This window comes from Castor canadensis, chromosome 4, assembly GCF_047511655.1.
Source record: "Castor canadensis chromosome 4, mCasCan1.hap1v2, whole genome shotgun sequence".
NCBI lineage: Eukaryota > Metazoa > Chordata > Mammalia > Rodentia > Castoridae > Castor > Castor canadensis.
In genome coordinates this window covers 61201932-61229281 of record NC_133389.1, presented here as the reverse complement: position 1 = coordinate 61229281, position 27350 = coordinate 61201932, and positions in this window count along the sequence as shown.

Genomic DNA, 27350 nt, shown 5'->3' with positions numbered 1-27350 from the left:
TTCATATGCATATCATGTGCTCAGCATCTGCTCTCCAGCCTCTCTCAGACTCCCACACACTGTGCACCCCAACACCCCAAGATGAGGGAAAGGGGAGCTTTAACCAGCTGCCTGGGAGAGCGGGGAACTGCACATGGGCTGAGGTAATTCAGGAAATATGCTTTTGAATGCAGTCAAGGCAAACTTTTCAAAAGAGCCTATGGAAGGATCATGTAGTCAGGAATGTCTGCTGAGCATCTGCTGTGTGCTAAATGAAGTTCCTGAGAGACATGGCATTCATGTCCTTGTCCTGGAGGAATTACAATGCCTTATGGGGACATAAGTTACAATGCCTTATGGGGACTACAGTCACACTTGGGGGACTAGTCCAAGCGTGAGGGGGCAAATGCCAGAAAAGAGATACACAGTAAGATCTACATGAGTTCAAAGGACAGGAAGTCAGACCTCCCTGGCACCTCAGTGACTCTTGCAGGGATGGCTTTGTGGAGTCATGGGAGATGCACCCTGAGGATGGGGAGGATGATGGTGGAGGCATTTCCTGGCTTATGCTGCTGCTCTTGTCTCATCACCAACAATGCTGTCTTTACTCTGCAGTGCACAGTGTCACTAATGAGCTAAAGTTGTCCCTCAGTATCCTCATGGGATTGGTTCTAGGATACCCCCCATCCCCCCAACCAAACTCCCTGGCTAGTTAAGTCCCTCATCTAAAATGGCATAGTATTTGCATACAACCTCTGCACATCCTCCTGTATACTTTAAATCATGTCTAGGTTACTTCTAATACCTCACCTAATATCAATGCTGTGTAAATAGTTTTTATTTTAGTTTTTTAATGACAACAAAACAATCTGTACATGCTCAGTACGGACACTTTTCCCATGAATACCTTCTGTCTATTGGTTGTTGCAGCCTCAGACAGAGAAAGCCAGCTGTATTGGACCACCCTAGTTAAAGGGGCTGCTGAGTTGGCTAAATGGAACAGTGGAACAGAGAAAAAGAAAAAAGGGTTTGGAGAGAACAATTCTGATTGTAAATTACTAAATTTAAGATAGTGTTTGAGTTTCCAATGGAAGAAATATAACAACAAAATAATAGCTGGAGTGCTTACTCTGGGCCAAGCAGAGTATTTACTTATCTATTCTGCACTATACCCTAGTGGGGTAGATTTTATTATTAGTCTCACTTTGCACAAAAACTGGGCAGATTGCATTATGTGATAACTGAACAGTCAGAAACCCAAGCTTTGCTCTGGGAACTGAATTCAAAAATAGAGACAAGGACTGGCGAATTACCTACCAAGAAGAGATGGCTGTTGCCAAAACAGTGAAGCAAATGATGAGGGTTTCTTAACCTTGGTACCACTGACATTTTGGACTGAATGATTCTTTGCTGTGGAGGCCTATCCTCTACATGGTAGAATAGTCACCTCCCTAGTCTCTACACACTAAGTGCCATACACATCTGCTTTCCCATAGTGGTGGCAATCAAAAATGTCTGCAGATATTGTCTTATGTCCCCTGGGAACAAAATATCTCCTGTTCAAGAACCACAGTTATAAGCTCATTTCTACTAACGTATGAGTGACTTAATATGCTATTTCTTCAATGACTTTCCATTTTTCAAGTGGAACTTGCCCTTGTGCCTGCATGCACAACTACCCGTTTCTCTGTCATTCTGCAGTGGATCTCTAATTTAAGCTTCTACACGGCAGACATACAATCCATGGACTGGATTGGCTTGGCCATCTTTGGAGCTGGACTTGATTGATTCAGTTCAGAGTTTCTTCCTTAGCCCTGGGCTATTTGCACAGTGTTGTGGTGTTTCTTGAGCAGGACCCTCACTCTGGACTTTTCCTTTTCACTGCCACCCCTCCATACAAGTGGCAGCCAGTGACAGCCTCTCTTGTTTCTCCTTGTCTTCCTCCTCTGCCTTTTCCAAAGCTTGAGGGTGGGGAGAAGAAGCTCTCAAGCTTAAAAGCCAAGAATTTGCTGTTTTTGTTCTCCAGCTCTGCAATGGAACTTCCCTAAGACAGTGATGAATCGTTGATCATGGCAGGAGCTGCAGGAAGGCCCCAGAAGCCGGTGGAGGAATTGACTGGAAAGGGAACACATGGCTTAATATCCCTCTGCCCTCCTCCCTTGGCATCTCCTCCATCTGCAGGTACCAAGGCTCCAGAGACACACAGAGCACCATTTTGCAGGCCCAGCCTCCAAAAGCCACAGGACGCTGCCAGGGGCCATGTTGTCCCACCAAGTGCACGGATAGACAACTGTGGGCCAGACCTGTGGAACTTCACCAACCCATTTCTCATCATCAGTCATCAAATGAACATTAAAACACACAGTTTAAAGCAGGACCTCCTTTATGTCTCTGCAGACTTGTGGATGCCATGGATGGCCTGGGAAGGTTTCAAGACGGAGATGAATGCTGTCACACGTGCATTTGACCTATGGAGACTGATAATCCCCTTTACCCAGGGACACAATTAAACACAGTGAAAAACAGCCAAGCCTTATTTAAGAATAAACAGCACTGAGCATTCATCATGCTGAGATGACCTCATGGGGTCTTATAATTTTCAAGATAACAATCTTGCTTTAAGCCTCTACTATCACTTCCTCTCCCCTTTCCCTCATTGATTAACTCACTTCTGATCCCATTGGAGAAATAGCGACAGTGACAACAGAACTTTGTGCCTCTTCCCTGCCTCTGACTTTATACTGGAGGAACCTTCTAGGCTTCTAGCAAGGCCAGCTCCTCCACCCTTCTCCTTCACAACACAACTCCTTCATGCAATTCATTATCCTGGCTCTCTCCAGTCTCATCAAAGTCTGCCTGTCTCCTGTTTTGTCATCATCAGGAGAGCAAGTAGGTTCCCTTCCCTATAACAGGGGGAAACTTTTGCTCTGGCTTTCACCTGCCCTCTGTTCCCTCCTGCTTTCCCTCTGTCCCACTGCAGCAAAGGCCCACACAGAACTAATCCTCCATCCTCCCGTCTCCCTTCTACAGTGGGTTGGCTGAGGTCATGTCAGCTGCTGCCTGCCCTCCTCAGAGCCACTTCTGTCTGAGGTACCTGCCACCTCCAGGGGATGACCCCAACAGCCACCGCTGCACATGGTCCACTGCTCAATCCTCCATGACACATTCCTCTGCTTGGTGTCCAGAGCTCCACCAACTCTTCTCCTCCCATTCCTTCTCTGCCTCCATTGCTGTTTCCTCTTCTTCCTGTCTCTGCACATTGCTGTGACTTTGAACGTGTCCTTGTTCCTATTACATGGCTCTGTCACTCACAGGACTTGGAGTGCAATGAGCTGAAAACACCCCAGATTTCTACGTCCAACCCATTTGCTCCCCCAGGTGCCTTCCTTGTGTGTGCCTTGACCTCAAAATCTCCAATCAGTGCCGACAGACTTTAAAACTTAAAATGCTCCAAACTGAGCTCCTGATCCCTCCTCTCAGCCACCCTACCACCTCAGCTGACTAGATGGCCATTGTGTCCTGGCTGACCAGGCCCAAACCAAGGAAGAATTCCCACTTATTCCTCTCACAGTCCACATCTGGTCCATCATCAGTGTTTGCCAGTTTACCTTCACAATTTCTCCAACATCAGAACACTTCTCATTTGTCCTACTGTCACCACCCTAGTGAGCCCATGACCCTGTTATTGACCTTGCCCCCGATCCCATCTCGCTACAGGAGGTCCTGTACACCTTTGTTAGCCCAGTGATCCTTGGGTGTTTGGTCTCAGAACTTTTTAATCCATTAATAGTGCTGGAGGACCCTGGAAAGCCCTTGTCTTTGTGGATTATGTCTACTGCTATTACTGCTTTAGAAATTAAACAGAAAATTAAAAATAATTCATTTATATGCATCAATTACATTAGATTGCATGTTCATGTTAAATGTAGTTTTATGGAAAATATTTTCCAATGCAAAAATAGTGAAAGGTAGCAGCACACACCGTGAAGAACACAGTTTGAAAGTCTCTTTGGCATCTGGCTTCATGGCACACAAGTTCTCCCACGGTGTCTGCTTCAAACTCTTGCAACATGTGCCATGTAGCATTTAGAAAACTCCACCATAGAGTAGTGAGAAAATGAGCATGGAAAGGGCAAGCTATGTCTTATATTACTATGAAAAGCCTTTGACCTCATGGGAGCCCTGCAAAGATCTCGCCCCCACCTCCGCCTCCAGGAGTCTCCAGATTATACTTTGTAAAATGCTAGGTTTGGGCTGGGAGAGTGGCTCAGTGGTAGAGCATCTGCCTAGCATGTGCCAAGTTCTGTGTTCCATCCCCAGCACCACAAAAAATGAGAGAAAGAAAAGAAAAATGCTGGGTTGAAGCATATCATGCTCTGTTCAGAACCCCACAATGACTTCCAGGCATAGATAAATAAAACCCAAGGTCTTGGCAGAGGTCTCCCAGGACCCACAGAATCTGTCCCATTACCTGCCTGGCTTCCCTCCTTTCCTCTGTTCTTGCCACACTGGTCTCCAGGTTGGTCCACAAACCTCCCATGCATCCTCCTGTCTAAGGACCTTTGCACTTTCTGCTTCCTCAGTCTGGAATGCTCTCCCTCCTGATATCTCTAGGGCTCACTCACTTACGTCATTTAAGGACTATACTTAAATGTCACCTTTTCAGTGACATCTTACCTGTCTGTGTCTCTAAAATTGTAGGTTTTCCCTCTCCCACTGCTCCTTTTGCTACTCTCAATCTCCCTTATCCTACTTTATTTTTTGCCTTAGTGTTTATCTCCTCAACCTTGCTGCTTATCTTATCATTTGTTTTTGTTTACTCCTTCTCTACCGCCAGGCAATCCTCACTACCATTCAGACATCAAAACAGTGCATAGTATGTAGCAGGTCCTCAACAAAATTTGAGCACAAGTGACTAAATGAGCAAGTGAATGCATGAATGACACAGGCACCATGATGTTTAGATCCCCTCTGAGGAGGCAGAAGCTTTGGGAGGATGGGATTTTCTTTGAGTCCTGGAGCTGGTGAGTAAGAAAGCCATCTTGAAGGCAGGTCCACTGATTCTACAGCACGCCCTGCTCCAGCAACCCAGCCCAAACACGCACATGCACACACTCAATTCACCAACAGGTCCAGGCCACCATGAACAGGTGGTCAGTGCAGTTCTAGGCTCTAAATGGGTGCTTCTCACTGGCCTGATGGAATTCAACACCCTCAGTCTGCAGGAGAGAACAGTGGTGCAGAAGATGTGGCCTGGGTGACCTAGAGTGACAAGCTCCAAAGCAGAATGAGAATGCCCTCAGGACTCCCTGTCCAGTGCTCCAGCGCAGACATTGGTCATGGCTGACTCGGTTTACTCGGCAGTAGTTTGGTTGGACAATCTGCCTGTGGACATACCCGTAGTTAATTTCCCCCAACATTTGCGTGGATTGTCTACGCTACAACTGACTTTGGCTACCCAGTATGGTTTTTGTATAGGAAAAGCAATTGGGTATTTATTTTCATGGCGTGATAACAACTCTGATCCTATACTGAGGTTTAGCAAACTGAGCCAGTATCCTTAGGGTCAAGCATGGGGCGCTGGGCTCAGGTGTCTAGAATGTCTGCTCAACCTACTTTAGTGAAGGCAGGAAGTGACACCACCAGAGCCTCTTTTGTGCCTGGCACAGTGTCCAGTATTCCATCTATATAGGACATCTAACCATCTCTGTGCAGCTCTCTGAGCTGCTATGGTTGTTCCAACTCTAGGGCTCAGAAAGGTGAAGTAATTTATAGGATTTCGAAGATTGATAGGTGAGAAAACCAGAGCAGAGCAGACAAAACTTGCTCTTACTTTACATTTCCCATTTCTGACTTCTCACACCTTAGTTTTGACATGCCTGCCACTCTAGATTCACAGGAAAAGCAGGGAGACAGTCCAGCCCACCCCACAGAGCACTGGGAGGACAGAGTTGGTCTGACAAGGGAAAGGAAGGAAGCAGGCCTGAGCCGGCAGCCCATTCTTCCTTTCTTACACTTCTCTTCCTGTTTCTCAGAATTTATAAAGTATCAGATTTGCTTTAAAACACTCCAGACCAAACAAATACACAAATAAGTGTGTATGTGTGTGTGTGTGTGTTTTCGGGGAGGAAAAGCAGATGAAACAAGATTAACTTGTTGAGTTCCGTGGCTCCTGCTTGCAATCCCAGCTACTCAGAAGGAGATTGGGAAGATCAATATTCAAGGTGAGCCCAGGCAAAAAGTGAGTGAGACCTCATCTCAACAAGCAAGGTGGACATGGTAGCACAGGCTTATCTTTGTTATCTGTGCAGGAAGGCATAGGTAGGAGGATTGCAGTCCAAAGCTAGCCCCAGCAAAAAAACCACAAGAACCTACCCAAAAGATAACTACAGCAAAAAGGGTTGGAGGCATGGCTCAAGTGGTGGAGTGGGAAGCCTTGAGCTCAAACCCCAGTACAGAAAAAAAAAAAAATCACAAAGCGCTGATGATTTTGAAGCTAGATAGCGCAGATGTGGGAATTCAGTATACTATTTTCTTGTTTTTGTATATTTTTATAATTGAAAGCAAACAGGAAAAAGATTCAGCCCAAAGAATGTTCATCTTACGGTGTCTGTGATCATTAAATCCTGGAACTAGTCCATAACAGGAAGGGAAAAGTTAAGTAAAAGATGTCGCATCTGTTCTGCGCATCTCTGTGTCTACAATGACGTGCATGAAGTTTGCTGGTGTGGCAAATATCTGCAATGTGCTAACTACAAATAAAAACATAATTTCTAGGGGCTTGGGGTGTGGCTAGTTGGCAAACGCTGCCTTAGCACGTGTGAAGCCCTGGGTTCCATCCGCGGGACCAGGAAAGAATTTCTAGGAAGAGATTTATTGAGACTGAGTAGCCCTTGTCCCGAAATGCTTGAAACTAGAAGTGCTTCAGATTTCGGATCCTGGAAGGCATGCATAGCCTATTGAGAAATCCTGGGAATGTCCCGATGTAAACGCAAAATTTATTTGTGATCCTTGTGTCTCTATACACGTGGCTTGGCAGTAATTTTATATGGTATCTAAGGAATGAGGTTGTGCATGTTGACAGTGACCTGTCACCTGAGCTTAGGTGCGGAATTTCTCACTAGTGACAACAGGGCAATGCTCAAAAGTTTCAGATTGGGGGAGCCTTCTGGATTGCAGATTTTCAGAGCAGGGATGCGCAGCCCATATAAATTTTAATTTTGATTTTAAGTGCATATTTCTATTTTCATATTTCTGCTTATATCTACATTCAAAAAACCTGGAAATAAGCTTTTTTTGAACACTTACCCTTCACATACTTAATATACAAATTTAAAATTAGGAGATAGCTCTATTACAATTAAAATGCTTGACATGTCTAAAAGGCAGGTCATACTAAAAAATTGTATGTTCTCCCTCATATGCGGACATTAGATCAAGGGCAAACACAACAATGGGATTGGACTTTGATCACATGATAAAAGCGAGAGCACACAAGGGAGGGGTGAGGATAAGTAGGTAACCCCCCCAAAAAAAACAAGATAGCATTTGATGTCTTCAATGCAAAAGAATTAATGCAGAAACTTTAAAGCAACAGAGACCAATAGGAGAAGGGGACCAGGACCTAGAGAAAAGGTTAGTGTGAGAAGAATCAATTTAGAAAGTAACACATATGTTCATGGAAGCAAAACTAGGAATCTCCCTATATAGCCATCCTTACTTCGACTAGCAAAAGCCCCTGGTCCTCCTTATTAATGTTTACACTCTCTCTTCAACAAAATTAGAGATAAGGGCAAAACAGTATCTGCTTGGAAGCGAGGGGGTGGGGGCAAGAGGGACGGGGTGGGGGGGAAGGTAGGGGGCAGGGGGAAGGGAGGAATAATAACCCAATCGTTGTATGCACATATGAATAAAGGAACTAAAAAAAAGACAGGTCATAAAATAGCATATATATGAGCACATTTTCTATCTATTCATTGATTTATTTTGGAGGTACTGGGGATTGAACTCATGACCTCACATTTGCTAGACAAGTGCTCTACCATTTGAGCCATGTCTTCAGCCCTTTTTGCTTTAGTTTGTTTTTCAGATAGGATCTCATGCTTTCACACAGGCAGCCTTGGACTGCGATCCTCCTACCTCTGCCTCTTGCATGGCTGAGATTACAGGTGTGCACCACCATGCCTGGTTTTATTTTGAGATTCATGGTCACAATCAAAATACACAAAATTATTAAAAGTTACCTTCAGGCTAAGTGTATAAGGTATATATGGAACATAAAATAAATTTTGTGTTTTGATTTGGATTATTCCTGGACTGGCGTTTAACCATGATTCCTTATTTCTTCCTTCTAAGTATCTGGGATTATAGACGAGAGCCACTGAGCCAGCTACATGTTCATCTTTTTTGAAAGGCAAGTATCACAGCTAGAGCCTCGGCATCAGATATGGATACCCACATAGGTCCTGAGCACTCTCCCTCTTCAGATGGTACCTGGGTTTGGTGCCCTGGACAGTACTGGGCTCAGGACACACTCTCTAAATTTAAAACACTCCCGAAGAGAGGGGAAATTGAGTTCCTTATTTCTTAGATTTGAAAGTTCTGATGGAAAAAAATCTTCCTTGACAAGAGAAAGGCAGCAGTGAACGGAGCAGCGGGAGGAGGACTCCTGAGCACCGCCGGTGTCCAGCTACCTGACAGCTGCACCAGGATCACGTGCGGCCCCTTTCCGGCCGGGGAGCCGCGCTGCCCACGCGCGTGGACCCCAAGCAGAGGCTGGAGGATCAGAAAAGCACTGCATCAGGATGCGTCTCGCGCTCAAGGGGGCTGTAATTGCAGACATGTGGCAGCAGATTCATGTCGTCCAGCTAAATGGAAAATCTGTAATGCAGACCATGAAGTCGACAGCTGGGTTGCTGCTTTAGATAACATAAATCTGAGGTCAGAAATCTTCCCCTGGACGTGTCGCAGTGCTGGCTCCCAAGGCGTCAAGCGCGGAGATAAGCTAGTGTGTCAAAGACGTGCTAATGGGACCATGCATTCAATTACTCAAGTCTCTCCAATCAATTAGGGGATTTAACTTGGCCATACCATCATAAATGTCTTTTAATGCCAATTAAGGCCACTGTTCATCATCGTGACGGCTTTATCGCAGTTTGAGGGGGTGGGGGGCTGCTGCTGAGATTTGGACAAGCGGGAAGACAAGAATCTCCTGGACTCCTGACCCACACTGGTGTCAGGGAACAAGGGCTGCTCCAGGGCCATAGCTGTCCCAAATTCCAGGGCTCGCTGAGCTGGGGAGGGGGAGGCACTTGCTGAACAAATATTGCTGAACAGCTTGTGTTGAGTGGGGAACTCTGCTAGGTGCTGGATTTTATTTGTTACACTAAATAAAGAAATCAAAAGTCCATCATCTTCTGATAGGGTTTTCAAAGTTGTTCAGCATCAGTAAATGTCTAAATGTTAAAGAAATGGTGATGGGTGTTAGAAATATCAACCTCTGATTTAGGATGGAAGTGAATTTATGCCAAGGAGAAAAAAATAATTCCTGAATCATGTTGCCATTGCTCCTACTGTCCCAATCTCTCTCTTCTCCATAGAAAAATTGGCAGCAGGTGGCTTTCCCGTCTCAGTGGCCCTGCGATGACAGAATCCTGGTATGTGAATCATTGGGATAAAAACAATTAAAGAATAAAATGCTTTTAAGTACCTTGGGTTACATTAGGTGATAAAATTTTCTCTAAAAAGTTTACTCTATGTCTATTTAAGTTGTGGTTCTTCATCTTCTTGGAATATGCCATAAGCAATTTCAGGCAATTCTCAGAATGTCAGGTACCCATCATGACCCAAGGCGACCCTACTGTAGTGAGGGCTAAACAAGTCCTGTCCGTCTAGCCAGCCAGCCAGTCATCTATCCATCCATCCATCATACACCTACCTGTTCATCTATGGAGTTCCTTTTTTACCCATTTTATAAAGAAGAAATTACCCTGACAAGTCACAATTGACACCATACATCTGTTTAAATATTTATTAATACCCATTTAAAAGTTATATATGATTCAGATGCTATTTATAAATATTCAGATCAACACTTTGCAAACATTTGTATTGTATAACCCATTCATAACAAATTCTAAGCAATCTAGAAATAATTTTCTACATCTTTACATGTACACAGATTTACACCCTGATATATCATGTAGGTCACATAAAATATAAATTTACAAAGGATGACTTTAAATTAAATGCAACGTTTTATTGTTTCCTCTCTTTATACATCATGGATGTGCACATTGCACCTTGGAGGCACAGGTTCCATGTCACTCTTGCGGCCAGCTTGTGTGAGTGGCAAATTCCATTTCCTCACTTGGGGAGGTGGAGGAAATGAGCAGTTGCTTTCTCATGGACTCTCTTGGGGTCTGAGAGCTGAGGTTTCCTTGTATGTTCACATGAACAGAGTGTTTTCTTGAAATGTCTGGTGATCAGCCTTTTCACCTTCATAAGTTTAGTTTATCAGGCAATGGAGACTTATTCAACAGGACAACACTCATGGCATCAGAGGACTGTTGGGAGATAGACACACAACAGATAGTTATTGCCAAGTTGGAGATTACATCTTTCTGGGAGCACAGGTGGAGATACTGTAGGGCACCCACTCTGCTTTCATGCAGAAAGGATTCATGGCTTCACCTAGACCTGCAGAGCTAACACGAACCTCTGTTAGATGACAAAGTAGACGTCAGCCCCAGCACTTCTAATGCTGCATTTTTTAGCCATCTTCAGAGCAAAACAAGCAAACACTTGCAGAATGAAAGATCCATTGAACTGCATTCCTGTGATTCTTCTATACATTCATTTACTTTTTCACCAATATCAAGGCTATTTTTTTGTATCAATTCAAAAAAAATCAGAAAATGAGACTAGCAATGTTTTGTGATAAAGCAAATGCATGTGGGACAGCTGTGTCTCCAGAGAGATAGCAATAGTGTTGTTTGTTTTGTTTCCACTACCCACCCAGCACATCACCTGGTATCCAATAGGATTTCTACAAATATTGAATGAAGGCTTATAGACCCAAGGAAGATCCCTTGGGTGCAAATTAGCTTTTAGGGAAGAAATGCAAAACTAGATAGGAAACATCCAGAGATGGTGACAGAGCTTGGGATGCTAAACTGAAGATAAGTAAAGATGGTAAGCTTTTGAAGCAGATGTGGGAAATTATGAAAAGTCCCTTAGAGAAAGAGAATAATGGTGACATGATCACTTACCTCCAAGCAGGGTTTGCCATTTGCCAAGTACTGTGATGACTGCTTCCTCTTGATTATTTCAAGGATCTTCCCAGTAACCTTGTTAATTGGGTATTTTCACATTTGTTGTCTTATAGACAGGGAAACCAAGGCACAAAGAATGAATAATTAAGTTAGTCATCTTTCCCTATTGTAACAAAATATCTGAGATAAATAAGTTAAAAAGAGAGCAGGTTTATTTGGACCCAGTTTTGGAGGTTTCAGTCCATGGCCAATTGGCCTTGTTGCTTTTGGGTTTGTGACAGCACAGTATACATGGCGGGCATGCATGAGAGAGGACTCTGCTCATCTCATGCCAGCCTGGAAGCAAAAAGAGAAAGAGGAAGGAGGTGAAGCCCCACAATCCATTTCAGGAGCACCCCCCCACACAATGACTTAACTTTCTCCCACTAGGCCACCTCTTAAAGGTTCCCACTTCTCAAAAGTACCACTGAATGGAGACCAAGCCTTCATAACAAAGGCCTTTGGGGGCATTTAAGATTCAAATGACAGCATAAATAATAAAGGACAGAGCACTTTTCCCTGAATTTGTTCTCTTATCTGTGCTGGATGACTGTTGAGGAGACCCAAGGAAGAAAAGGAAGGGAATTTCGGGCTCCTTGGTCACTATAGTGACATGGAAATAGAGAGTGCTGGCAGAGAGTGGTAAGAAAGGATAAAAGAGACAGATGCTGTCCCTTTCTGCCTGCCTGTTTGCTCAAGCAGCTTTGTGCATGTGCTCTGCACATTGCCAGTACGTCAGGATGGCATCAACAGGCAGCCAATTCCCTCCCATGCAGTGTGCATGCAAAGCAACCCCACAAATCTGGGTCTGTTGCAATTTGCTGAAAGGCTGGAGCTGCAAGTCAGCAAGCTGGTTTCTCCCATATGATGCTTTGAATACAAAATCATCTGATGATATCTAAATATGTTTTAGCAAATTTAGCTTTAGCAACTTTCAGTGGTAGAAACATTTGCAGATGTGAAATGGCAAACAGTCTATTTACAGAATAGGCAAGTCTTCCCTCTTCTTGGGACTGAACTTGTCTTCCATTTTTCCAGAGTGGATCAACGTGGATTTTTACAGCTGCTGATGGATTGATTTGGAACTATCTTTCTATGCCAGTTGACTTTTTGAGAAATTGAAACAGCCTGAATCTCTTTCTTTCTTTTTCAGGGGGCAGGCTCTTAGTTCTGAAACCCAGCTTCTTTTTGTTTTATTTCTTCATGTTTCATTTCTAGGGTGTGAAACACACATGAATGCTGTCTGCTGCTGAAATCTGTCTTAGGCCACGACAAGGAAGTACTCAGCCCACTCCTCTATTGGTCTGGTTTGCATCACTATAGCGATATACCTGAGGCTGGGAACTTATGAAGAAAAGAGGTTTATTTAGCTCACAGCTATGGAAACTGCATAGTGCTGGCTCTGCTGAGGGTCTCCTTTACTATGTCACATCATGGCTGATGATATCATGCTAAGAGGGCACATAAGAGGTGAAGAATGAGACAGGGAGCCAGAGAGAGAGACCAGGGTCCCATGGACCTTTGTCAATCCCTTTGAGGGCAGCACATCCAGTGGCCTAGCAAATTTCCACTGGCCTGCATTTTAAATCTCCCACCATCTCTTAACACTGCCATACTGGGGACAAGCTTTTAACTTGAATCATTGGAGACATATTTAGGTCATTTCAACCCAAGGACCAAGGACACAGAGAGCTCCACATCCTAACAACTCTTGTCTGGGAACAGAGTGCTATGAGGCAGAGAAAGATTCTGACTGGGCTGGCAGTGGCCTCAGCCCATCCTAGGACGTAGCACTGGTCAGGGCATGATGGCTCCTACTCCTCCATGGGGGCTGTGGGAGGAGGGTGTGTGGCGTCAACAATGACCAGGGTCCCCATGATACCCCACCTGGTGCTGGGCTGGTCAAGTGGCAGCTGTACAGAAAGTACTTCACCACATTACCTAACACAGAGGAGGCACTCAAGGGTTGGCAAACATCATTTAAAGGCAAGTTCAGACTTAGGGGTGCTGCTGCTGGGGAGAAGTCAGGGTCAGAGTGCCTAGCAGAGCGTGAGCAAAGTGTTGCCTGGAAATGGCAGCTGATGCGGTTGTGCCTGGGCCTTTACAGGACTCAAGTGCTGTGAGAGTGTGCGCATGTGCACACACACACATTCACACTTGCAAATGCTTACACACGCTTACACTCTCACACACTTACAGTTGTGTGCATGCACTCACATAGAGTTACTCACACATTTTTCCTTTTCCCCTCCAGCTCTTTTGAAAGGGCACTAGGGAAATGCACACCCCTTTATACACATACACTTACACACACATGCTTGCATGTATTCACACGTGTGTGCACACTCACACTTGCAACCTACACAACTCACTCACACCCTTACACACTCACACGCACACTCACACATGCCTCTCTGCACTCAGATTGCACTGGTGTGATGGGGGTAGGGCTCATGGGGGGTCCTCTTGCAGTTGGAAGAGACCTCCTGAAGCCATCCCAGAGTGCAGCTATTTCAGGAGAATTTTGCCTGAAAAGAAGCCAGACAAAGAGGACGTGACTCAGGATGGGACTGCTTGCAGTGATGGAGCCCACATCAGGAAACCAAAAAGAGGTGCTGGAGTGCCTGGGCTAGTCACAGCAGCAGAGCAGGTAGGTATGGCCTGAGGCACCACAGGGGGTGGATCCTTGCCCAGAGATAGTGGTGACTGGAGAAGAGGATTGGCCCACAGGAGCAGGGGCCCTGCTCTGGTGCTTTTGGCTGAAGCACTAAGGGAAGTAATTCCCCAGCCTTACCTTCCCTCCACCCTCTGGTCTCCTACCACTGCCACCCATTGGTCACCTGGCCACCCCAGAGGGAAGACAACCAGCTGAAGGGCCTATTCTGGCAGCTCTTAGAGCCCAGGACATGGTGGGGAAGGTGGAGAGGTGATCTAGAGGGCACAGTGGAAAGAGCCAGCACCAACTTCCAAGGAGTGCTTCGGGGGACCTCAGGAGGCTCTCCCACAGGCCCCAGGGCCAGAGCGACAACCTGATGCCACCAGAGTCTAATCCTTCATGGCTCAGCAACCCAGGCCCTGCTGAGGGAGGGTCCAGGCCTAGAGGCAGGAGGCCAGCTGATTGAATCCTTTTCTGCTGTGACTTTACCAGCCAGCTAAACCTTAGGAGCCTCCATTTTCTTCTCCATGAAACAAGGATAGTCCTGCCTGGTAGGCATAAGATAAGATTTAGATGACATGCACGGATCTTCCAGACAGTGCTGGTAAGTGTGGTAGAATGCCACTCTTATTAGTAGGTTCGAAGGGAAATCATCTGTCCAGTAAAATGATCTTGAACATTCTTAGGACTTTGAAGACACAAGAGAAGCCTTCCTCCATGGCAGAATCCATGGAACCGCTGGCTTCACTTTCTGAGTTCAGTGCTTTATCAGGGGCCCGAACTGATCCACCCTCCAATTTCTACCTTGGGCACAGAACCCCTCCAGGCTCTTTGATCTCATGTGGAACACAGGCTGGTGATCTGCCGTGGACTTAGTAATGGAAATAGGGAGCATAAGGCTGCAGTATTTCCCCCTGGAAGGAATGCTGGTCTCCCAATTTAGTTTATTTAAACAGCAGCTGCACCCTGCACACAATTTGCTCCGTGACTTCTCTTCCTGTTCTTCTTAACACTTGCCACCATCTTAAATGACAGATTTGAATTTATTCCATGTTTTTTCTCTATTAGATATGAACTCACCAAGGGAAGACTTTCTCCCATCTACCACTCTATCCACCAACTGAAACACCAACTGGCACTCAATAAGTGCTCAATAAATATTGTTGGGTCTTTTCCAAATACACACGTCTGTGCCAGAACAGTCTGCCAGGTGATCAGTTTCTTTCTTTCCTATTCTAGAGGATTTTTAGAAAGTCGATGGGATATTAACTTTCATTGATTAAGAATAGAAATCTTGAGCAGGGGACTATAAAATGTTTACAATGCATGTGTCAATTAGTGTCAATTTCCTAAACTTTAAATCTTCACTTCCTTTAATTAGCAGACATTTCCCTGGAGCATTGTGCATCTTTGGGAAGATTCTGGTTTTCCCCCACCTCCATCCTCCCAGGGGATTTGGGGCTTCTTGGGAACCATTGTCTTCTGCACATTTGAACAGAGCCAAGAAGATTTAGTTGAGATTTATTTTTGGTTGTTCACATTACAAATGGAATAGACAGCCCCTCCCCTCCCCTTTCCCTTCCTTTCTCTGGAAACCTTGAATCTGGAACCACTGTTCTTCAGGCAAGTGGAGGTTTGAGTGCACTTTAGGAACAGTGCCATTTTTCAGTTTGGTTCAGGGCCAACATTGTCTTCATCTTGTTGAGGACATTGTCATCAGATGCTAGACCAATAGTGACCATTTGTGGATAGCTTGTGAGATGCCCAGAACCACAACTGTGCTGAACACTTTGCTGCTTGGTCCAATTTCATCCTTATTTTAGTTCTTTCAGGCTGCTATAGCAAATTACCAGAGACTGGTTGGCTTATAAACCACAGACATTTTATTGATCATGGATCTGGAGCCTCAGAAGTCCAAGATGAGGGTGCGAGCACAGTCAGGCTCTGGCAAGAGCACTCATCCAAGTTGCAAACTGTCAACTTCTTATTGTATTCTTATTGTGTGGTGGAAAGAGGGCAAGACATCTCTCTTGGTCCCTCTCACAGGGGTACTAATCCCACATCAGGGTTCTACCCTCATAACCTAATCACCTCTTGAAGGCCCCATCTATTAATACTATCACATTGGGGTTAGGACTCCAGCACATGAGTTGGACGGAGGGCACAAATATTCAGTTCATAACAATCCTCAAAATAATCAAATGAAGTAAGTAAAAGTATTCTGGATGAGGACATCAGGTTTAGACAGAGGCCAGTGAACTTGGCAAGGCCTGGCACGAACAAGTCTTTACCATGCATTCTGAGCTATTTCTCTTGTCACTCAATGTCATATTGGAGCCCATGGCCTCATGTGTGCCTGTGATGGAGCACAGCCTCTCTCCAGAGGGGAGTGAGTTCCCAGGGTCTCTGTCTCCATTTCACACCTAACACACATGGCCCATCTGGAGGCAGCTGCAGTGCCTCACAGACCTGGTGTGTGGTCCCCAGGGAGCTGCACAGTGGGCCCAACTGCAGAGTGACAGCAGTGTAGTTGAGATAAGAAATAATGCCATTCTCCAGGCAGAACTGCAGTCTTCCAGCCCATATAAATGATTCCTTTAGTGATGTTGCCCAGGATTATGTGTTATGTGTGCTTGGGGACCCAACACAGCCCGAGAAACTGTCAATATTTCTGGAGACGGGAAAGCTTAATCAGTCAGGCATTCTGAAAAAGATGTAGTCAATGACTCTAACAGCAAGTGGTTTTGACTACAAACAGATTCAACTATAGCTGGGTTTCATTTTCTTTTTCCCCAAGAATCACCCTGAGCAATTTCTTAAAGAATTAAAACGGGTAACAAATCACCCAGTCTTACAGCTGGGAGCTTTATCCCTTTATGGCTAATTGATCTGGAGAGAAATCTTAGAAGATTCTCCAGACTGCCATAGGGACCCTGCAGCCAGAAAGAAATCCAGGAGCCATTGTGAAGTCATAATTGTCAGGGTTACAAGCTACTCTCTTCCCAGTGCCCTGGAAACGTCTGGCTAATGAGGGAGTGGGAGGCTGGTCAGGCATGGGTTCTGCTCACTGTTGGGGGCCGTGCTCAGCAGGATGCACCAGCGGGCACTGGATGCCCACAGTTCTCCAGCTTCTCCCTCCAGTGTTCATCACCATCCGGTCTGTTCATACTGTGACTGTCTCACCATGGGGCCATTCACCACACTATGAAGAGCCAATAGCGAGTGTCTGTCTGAAGTGACACCTTCTTTGGAAAACAGGGTTGAATGAGTTATCAGGTCTCTGTATTTGGGAGCTGGCTTGGAGGAAGCTTGGAGGATAGGCCAAGCCTTGCCAGTTTTTTGTCTTTGCTACAGGAATTCTCTTTGAGGGAGAAAGAAAAGAAGGCTGGCAAGGTTGAGCACAGGGCCACAGGACAATGCCCATGCTTTGGAAGGAGCAGCAGAGAGCATCCATCTTGCTTGAGGTCTCTCAGATGTTCCTGGGGAAGAGGCCATTGTGAGCCTGCCTGGAAGTGAGTGACATCTGGCTCCCATGGTCCCTCAGTGACCTGCATCTCTTCTGCACCCCTCCTGGGCCTTGTCACACCTGTCACAGCCCACACAGGAAACCAACACTGGGTTTCAGATTCCTCCCCTCCCACACCACCCAGGCCTTTGCATACAGATGCCTGTTTTCCCAATCCCCCCCACCATTCCACCTAGACCCCGTGTTTATTGTATAACTGCTCTTTCACCAAGCCACTCTTCCTCGTGTACACTGCCAGGCAGAGCTCCAATCCCAGAGTTATTCTGCGATCTGTTCTTCTGAATCAGCCAAGATTGCACTTGGCTCTGAGTAACAGAACCTGACTTCAGTGGCTTAATCAAGCAGGGGTTTTGATCGGCAGAACTGATAAGTATGTGTGGAATATTTCCATTATTCGCTCTCTTTATTCAGTCCTCATTAGCCTGTGCTTTTGTTCTCACTTGTGACCTCATGATCTTCCTCTAGTCTGCCAGGGACCAGCCAGGGGCCATCTGATAGGAGAGGGAGCTGACACCATAGACAGGTAGGCGGGTAGCCACACGCCCACAGCTGTGAGTCAGAGGGATGGAGGGCAGATCTGAGTTACCCGCATGGATGTCTTTACACCTTACCTTTCCCAGATGAAACACAGTTTTACTATACCTGTAAGAGCAAAGGCAGAAAGCGGGTGGGCACGCTATCACAGTAAGAAGGTTTTGGGCACTGGCAGGGAGGAAATTGAGGAGGTAGGAGGCTGTAATCTACAAGACACTTCTTCCAGCTTTAAAGTCACTCTGAGGACAGTATCTTTCTGACTGTCATCTTATGTCTTTCATCAATTTGCCAGGAATAATGGCTTTCTGTTTGCCCTGAGGAAGCACACTCTGGGGCTGCAGGCTTCCAGGCAGAAGGAGTAAGCAACACAGTGCTGGGGACTCCACTCCTTCCAGTGCTCAGAAAGCACCCAGTATGGCCCAGCTCCAGTTCTGCTTGGAGCTCCTCAATCCTGCAGAGGAGAAGAGAGAAAGGTGCCTGACTGTGACCTACAGTGCCCAAGAACAGGTACAGCAAGGTAGCTGGAGGCTCATGGTAACTGGGGAGTTGCAGCTTCTCCCCATTATTACCAGAATCTAAGTTTCATACAGATCACCACTCTGCCCAAAACCCAGGAGAGAGAAATTTGTGGAAGGAAATATATTTATTCAAGGCCAGCCCTAAGGAAAACAAAGGAGGAGTTTCTGTTTCAAATTTGATCTCCCCTGTGATCAGTGGTGTAAAAGGTTCCTACAGGGCACAAAGAGGTTACAGTCAGACAACGGAAGTCCCTACCCTGGGTGGGGTCTTTCTTTTCAGAGCCAGCCTCCTTTTCCTTGAAAGTCTTTCAGGACCTCGGACCTTGGCCTTCTGGGGCTAGCCACCTGAGTTTTCTTTGACAAATACATGATTTTTCAGCAAGTCAATTCATGTGAGTAGAAGAGAATTTAGATTACCATGTGGAAAGGTTGGGTCCTTAAAACATGAAGGAAAATATTGGTTAAGAGAGGCAAAAGTAATAGTTTCTACTCTGTTATGATCTAAAATCCTAAAATTCAAAAGCCAGAAGAAAAATAATCTTGTTGTAAAGACCCTTGTGGTTTGACCACTGCCTAAATCCTCATTCTAGTCTTCTACTGTGCTTTCCAAAATGGACCACTTGTTTCCAGCCACGCTGAGATGCTCTCCAAAAACTGTAGATATGGAGGATGCTCGCCCTCCACACTGCTCCCCTGGGCCGTAGCGCCCCCCATTGCCTTCCCTGCATGCACCATCTTGACTGGCACAACAGGCTCCATTTTCCAGAATGGTGGAGTGCAGCTGAATAGATGCACTCTTCATAAAAGTAATGAGAACACTAGCAAGAACAGTCAAAATCAACTTTATATGTATTCTGGGCATTAACTAAAGTTTTGCAGCAGCCTGAGGTGGGTTGACTGAATAAAACCACAGAAAAAACAGTAAAACAGCATAAAAACAGTGAAGTTTTTAGCATCGTTATTTGCCTTCATTTCTTCTCTCCTTTAAAAACCAGCAAGTATGACAGCTACAATGTCAGTGGACTTGCAGCCACTGGAGGAGGGCAAACAGGCCAGGAGTTCATACAGCCCCATTTCTGGAGAAATGTTACAATTTGATCGGTCACAATAGTATTTCACCTGACTCAGCACCATCGTTGTGAACAATGATGGTAACGTACATGTGCAAAGTTGTGTTCCAGCCCAGAAAATGTAGAAGGTTACACTGTAACCTCTGGTTGGCCTCGGAACTGCACAAACAGGAAGTGAGACATAAGTCACCATTGTGAATGAGTGCTCATCATTGAAGGGATGCTTCCACGTGCACAAAAGTCCCTCAGGAAAAGCCAGGCAAATGTTCAAGGAAATCTGTTAGTCACTGGCTAAACACTGATCTAACCAAGTAGAGAATTTAGTGGTCACACACAACAAAGACTACAAACTTTACAGATCTGATCTAGGCATCAGATCTAGATCTGATCTAGGCACACAAACAGCAACATCTACTACAACAAAACCTGAGCAGAGGGGAGGGATCTGGCGTCCAGTGTTGCCATATTGTATTATTTTGAATGTCCAGTTTTAAACAGCAACAACAAAAATTAAACAGACACAATAAAAATGTATGGTTTAAAAACAGATAAAAAGGCAATCAGTGCAAACTTTCCTTAAGAAAGCACAGAACACAGTCTAACTAGACAAAAGCTTCAAACTAGCTGTTGTAAATATGTTCAAAAACTAACAGAAATTATGGTCAAAGAATTAAATTGATATATGAGATTAGTGGCTTACCAAATAAACAATATCAATCAAAAGAAAAAAATTATTTTGAAAATAACCAAATTCTGGAGTTGAAAAGTAAAGAAACTGAAAAGTTCATCATCACATTCAACAGCAGATTTGAACTGGCAAAAGAAAAAGATTATCCAGTTTGATAAAAAAAAGGAAGAAGGAATGAAGAAAAATTAACAGTATCTCTGACACCCATGGGACGTCATCAAATGTATCAGCATGTACATAATGGAAGTCTCAGAAAGAGAGGGAGAGGAAAGGGAACAGAAAGAGTGTTTGAACAAAAAAAACTATAAAATCCCCAAATTGGAAATATCAAGATACACATTCAAGAATCTCAATGAATTCCAAGTGAGATAAACACAAAGATATCCACACAGTTACACTGTACCAAGACATAGATAGAACACAAATGTTCATGTCAACATTATTCACAAAGACCAACAAGTACAAACAACCCAAATGACCAATGATGGATGAACAGATAAATAAGACACAGCCCATCTAGGTAATTACATACTATTGAGTCAAAAAAGAAGGGAATTCTGATCCATGTCACAGCACAAATTACTCTTGGAGATATGTTACATGAAAAAAGCCAGTCACAAAAGAACAAATATGATAAGAATCCACTTATATTACACAACTAGAATAATAAAATGTATAGAAATAGATAAAAGAATGATGGTTGCTAGGGACTAGGGAGATGAAAGAATGGGGGGTTATTGTTTAATAGGCCTCAAGTTTCAGTTTGGAAGATGAAAAAATTCTAGAGCTAGTTGGAGGTGATGGTTGTATGAAAATGTAAATGTGCCTAATGCCACATAATAGTACACTTAAAAATGGTTAGATCCAGGCACCGGGGTGGCTCACACCTGTAATCCTAGCTACTCATGAGGCAGAGATCAGGAGGATCGCAGTTCAAGGACAGCCCAGACAGAAAATGAGACCCTATCTCAAAACTACCCAACACCAAAAAGGGCTGGTGGAGTGGCTCAAGTGGTAGGACACCTGCCAACAAGCATGATGCCCTGAGTTCAAATCCCAGTACTGCCAAAAAAAGAAGAGCTACAATGGTGAATTTTATGTTATATAATTTTTACCACAAACAAAAAACAAAGAATAAATCTTGAGCACAGTAAGAAAGAAGTAATTCATTGCACACATAGGCTTATTTATAATTTCCCAGATGACTTCTGATCAGAAACATGGAGCCCAAAAAGCAAGAGATGATATATAGAAGTACTGAATGAAAACTATCAACCAAGACTTCTATGTGCAACAAAACTATAATTTCTGAACAAATGAAAAATTAAAATATGACCAGAAAAACAAAAGAAGAATTTGTTACTTTGTACAACACAAAATATTGAAAGGAATAATTAAGGTTGAAATAAAATGATACTCATTAAAAAATAAAAAGCACTAGTAACATAAATAGACAGGTAAATATAAAGACAGTATAAAAATATTTTTGTTTGAAAACTTTTTCTCCTATGTGATTTAAAAGACAATTGTTTAAGGCAATAATTGTAAAATTATGTAAATGAGCTTAAAAAGCACAAACACATAATTTCAAATAAAAAGTAAAAGGGAAAGGAATGAAGGATTTATTATTTGAAAAAATGTTATTTCTATTGAGATTAAACTGCTATCAATTGGAGCTTTAAGGTATTAAATTATGATGTTATTTATAATCTCCAGAGCAACCAATAATAAAGTAATACAAAAACATGTATAAAAGCAAACAATGAGGGAATCAAAAGGCTATACTTGAAAGAAAAACTATTTAAAAGAAGGCAGTAATAGAGAAACAATAACAAGTAGTAAAATAAATGTTATTTTACAACAGTTGCATTAAATGTAAATGGAATAAATATTCCAATCAGAAGGCAGAGATTAACATTGTAGAAATGAAAATCTGATCCAAATATATGCTATAATATTTTGATCAAAATCACAATCAGTTTGGAAGTGAAAGTCTGAAAAGACATACCATAAAACAGCTAGCGTAGAGTTCTCTTTAGTATATTCTAATACAGTTGTTTTACTAGGGAAAGTGGAAGAATTTTTAAATGATAAAAGTGTTAATCCATCAGGAAGATGTAACATTTAGGAAATATATTCACCCTAACAAAAGTGCTTCAAAAATATTTGAAGGAAAAACTGACAGAGTTAGAGAGAAATAGAAATTTCAAGAATAATAGTTCAGAGCTTCAATATCCCATTTTCAATAATGTATAGAGCCAGGGAGAAGATTAAAAGGGAAATAAATGTTGTGAACAATATAAACCAAATGGACTACCTGATATCTCCAGAGATTTCCACCCACATTCTTGTCACGTGCACAGAAACATTCCCTGTGACAGACCATATGGTAGGCTATGAAACAAACCTCAGTAAACTCAAAAGTACTGAAGTCATGAAGTATGTTCTACCACCACAGTGGAATGAAATAAAAAATCATTAACAGAAGGAAACTTGGAAAATATCATGAGTATAAGAAAGTTAAATGAGAATCATTATAATGATATGTCAAACAGAAATTATAAGGGAAATCAGAAAATACTTTGAGATCAATGAAAATGAAAGTTTATATAATGCAGTGAAATAATATAAAGAGGGAAATGTACAGCTGAAAATGCCTATATATAAAAAGAAGAGACTCCTAAAGTCATTAGACTATCTTGCCATCTCAAGAAAATAGAAAAAGAGCTAAACTAAACCCCCAGAAAGCAGGGAATAAAAAAGATTACAGTAGAAAAAAATTAAATAGAAAATAGAAAAACAAGAATCCATGAGCCAAAAGTTGGTTAGTTTTTTAAAAAACGAACAAAGTCTACATGCCTTTAGCTATAAAGAAATGAGAGAGAAGACTCAAATTACTAAGATTGGGAATGAAAGAGGGGCTTCACTGCCAACAATACAGAAATAAAAATGGTTATAAGGGATTATTCTTAGTAGTAGCATGCCAACAAGTTAGATATCCTAGACAAAATGAAGAAATTCTAAGAAAGTCATGACTACTAAAACTGACTCCAGAGGAAACAGAAGATCTGAATATACCTGTAACAAAAAGACTGAATTAGTAATCAAAAGTCTTCCCATGAAGAAAACACCAAGACAAATTACTTCACTGCTGAATCCCAACAAACATTTAAAGAATGAGCACCAATCCTTGAAAATCTTTACATTTGCTTACCATATGTCTGGCATGACGTTAGGCATGTTCCAATGGTCCCCCAATTAATTGCCATCACAACCCTATACATACAATGTGCCACCATTCTAAAGATAAAAAAAATGGAAGCTAAGGTTAAGCTAGTAACCCCAGTTCACTCAGATAATTAGGGCAGAGCTGGAGACACAGGCCAAGAGCTACACAGAAAGGGAAGAATCCCCCAGGGGTCTGAAGCCAGGAGTCTCAGGCGGTCCACCTTAATTTCAGAAGTGTGGGAGTAGATGAAGGACATGCTGAGAAATGAGAGTACCAGGGTCTTTCTGGGTCCTACTTTGTTACATTTTGAGTCTCAGTCTTGCATTTGCCAGATGCAAATTCAGGACTCAGTAGGGACAGACAGCAGACAGGCTAAGAGAGTAGCAGCAACAAATCCATGTCTTGTTTCTCAGGGATGAAGGATGGAAAACAACACCTGAAAGAAATCTGCTTTGGAAACTCAACGTGCTTGTCCATCCAGAAAGACTGAGCTTTGAAATTCAAAACATGTTAAATTAACTGTGTTTTAGAAATCAAAAAGAAAAGCAGTCAGCTTATAATTCAATATATACCAAATCATCTATGTCTACAGCCATAGCACCCTGAAGGCATCTGATCTCTGCTGATCTTGGAAGCTAAACAGAATCACATCTGGTTGGTACTTGGTACTTGAATGGGAGACCATGGCATCTGTAGCCTAAAAAGGAAGGGGGGAGAATCCATGGATAGAATTGACCCTAAGTCTCTTGTGATTCTCCTAGGGACTATAGTTTCTGAAATGATTTTCTGAAATTAAAGGCATGCCAGAGAGAGAGAGAGAGATAGGGGTCATGAGCACGATCAAAGCTGTCTGAGTTGCTGCACATCTAAGGCCCATTCTTCTCCTGTCTCTGAGCATACCTCCCCAGAGTCCATGTGGGTGATGAGGTAGTGGTACTTAAGTGATTTATAATCCTTCCAAAAGCATGTATGAGTGTTCATGATCATTGCAGACTAAAAGCACGTAATCGTCTACACTGACACTTATATTAAAGGCATGACAATGTGAGGCCATGTGGATGGGATATGTAATTTGATGATTAAATGTCACTGATTTCACAGTGGGGAATTCATTTTCAGATCCTAATTAGAACTAAAGTAAGCCATGTGGATTCTTGTTAATTCACACGGATTATCTTATACATTATAAAAGTAATAAAATTCTTTATCTGCGGCATTCCAAAGGAGTCAGAAAACCAAAGTGGGCAGTTTTCTTTCATGAGATCTAGTCCCCAGGACCTAAGTGCAGCTCTGCTCCTGAGGCAAAGCCACCGGGACCCTCACTGAAGGTCACCGGAGATGCTCACAGGATGCTGGGGATGGGATTTCAAAGGGGGCTGGGTGGATAACCTCAGGTCCCCTTAGCACTGCTGATCAGAGGACTATTGTTCGTGAAGAGGTCACTCTGGGGCTTTCTTCCAGGACAAGGCCTTGCTCCACGGGCAAGAGAGGGGCAGGACTTGCTGGTCCTTTCCAATGCTAGAAACATGCTATCATCAGCATTGCTATTTACTTTAGGCAATTTTTAGCTGGTGTCAGGGATTTTCTAGCTTGCTATTCACACACTTTTATTTAAGCTCTTAGAACAAACACTTATGCCAAAACAAACCAGCACCCTAGATAATAGGGTGTATACATTTCACCAGTCACCAGGGTCTTTAGCACTAACCAGCTCTGGTTCCTCTCAAGCTCCTGCCCTGGAAAAGGGTTAGGCATTGGTGGCCATGCCTGTGAATCAAAGGGCAATGGCTGTCCCCACCTGGGCACTGTTAGGCTCTGGCCAGCACGAAGTGTGCTTCAGCCAGGGAAAGCAGAAGAGAGAGCAAAGTAGTACTTATTTTTTATGGACTAGGTCATCCCTAGTACTGTGCAGTATTCTTCTTTACTTCTAATGACATCCTCAGAGAGGAGCTTTGCCACCTGTAATTAACAGATGAAGAAACAGACCAGAGAGGTTAGGCAGTGGGCCTGTGCTCACACATAGCTGAATTGGAGCATGAGGCTCCTGCTTACACAGAGGCTTCAACGGTGCCAATGTGGCTGTCTGTAGTCATGACCTTCTCCCAGCTGTCCTGAGGAACACAGCACCCCAAGTGCAGAAGTCTACTCAGACATGAGTCAAAGCACCCCCCAGGGGAAAGCCTGGAACTGAACCGCTGACAGCTCAGTAGAACGTGACCTCCTAGTTACCCCCATTCCACCCAGGATGTAAGTAAAGAATTGAGAAAACATTTTTTCCTCAAGTTCTCTGAGCCTCCTGCTTCTCCAGACTCCAGGAGATGTGCATTGTTCTCTGCTCAGACAGTTTTCATATAAATAAGGGCTCACTGTGACTTCTTTCACCGAAGTTAAAATTCCATTTAAAAATAAATTGACTTCCTGAAATACATGTATTGGCAGCAATGGCCGTCTGGCACCAGGTTGCATTTTACATTTAATATGGCAGGGTTGGCCTTGACAGATTCCACACTTTTTCATACATAAATCAATAGAATGATGTTTGAAGAACCGAATACATCTTTCATCATCCCCCCCACCCAGCTCCACATCCTAAAGCTCATAAAGAAGTAACTTTGCAGTAGGCGTCATTCGGTTGGAAAGTGTTATTTACAGCATTTCACTGTAACACCCACTGTCAACTGTAAATTCAAACAGGAAATGCCAGGAGGAAGAGCCAGGAATTTGCTTCTGAAAATAAGCATTACAAAGATTAAATAAAAAAACAGATGTGCATGTGTGTGTGTGTGTGTGTATAGGGGTGCATGCGTGAATGTGTGTGCCTGTGTATGTGCATATGTGAGTGTGTGCCTGTGTGTGTGCCTGTGTGTACATATGTGAGTGTATGCCTGTGTGAGTGTGTGCCTGTGTGCATATGTGAGTGTGTGTGTGTACATATGTGTGCAGAAGCATGCACACGCATGTGGGTATGCACAAGGATATGCATGTGTGGGTGCATATGCGTGTATGTATGTATGCTTGCTTCTGTGTGTTGTAAGACTAATTGTATGTAATTTCCTCATGACCCATCTGTCCAGAACTCATCTGTTTTGGACTTGAGATGCCATGAAGTCACAGGGGCTGGGTCCCTGCAGTGCAGGCTCCTTTCCACCACTTCTCACAAAGTCAAAGTCGTCCTCTCTGGGTGGAACAGCTCGCTGATTCAGTTGTTAACTTATTAACTGTGCCCATACCAAGCTCTTTCCGTTTTGCTATGGTCACATTTGTGTGCCATTTCTTTCTGACAGTACCCAATCCCTTGAGGACAATGCTATCGCCTTTCTTGTAGATTTCCATGTGTGGTAGAAGAAACAACTCTTTGATTTCTTTTTTTAAGAGTTCTTAAAATTATATTTAGTACAACTAAAACTGTATTGTTGTACTAGGGCTACATTGTGACATTTACAAATGTGCTTACAATATATCTTAGTTAAATTCTCTCCCTCCATCATTCTCCTTTGTCCATAGTAATAAAATCAGCATGGTACTGGCACAAAAACAGATACAAAGACCAATGGAACACCCAGATATGAATCCACATAGCTATACCCACCTGATTTTTGACAAAAGCACCCAAAACATATGATGGAAAAAAGACAGCCTCTCTAACAAATGTTTCTGGGAAAATTAGATGTCTGCAACCAGAAAACTAAAACTATATCCATGTCTGTCACCCTGTACAAGAATCAACTCCAAGTGGATTAAGTACCTTAATGTAAGACCTGAAACTGGTACAGGACATACCAGGGATTACACTGGAACTAATAAGCATAGGCAATGACTTCCTAAATAGAACTCAAAT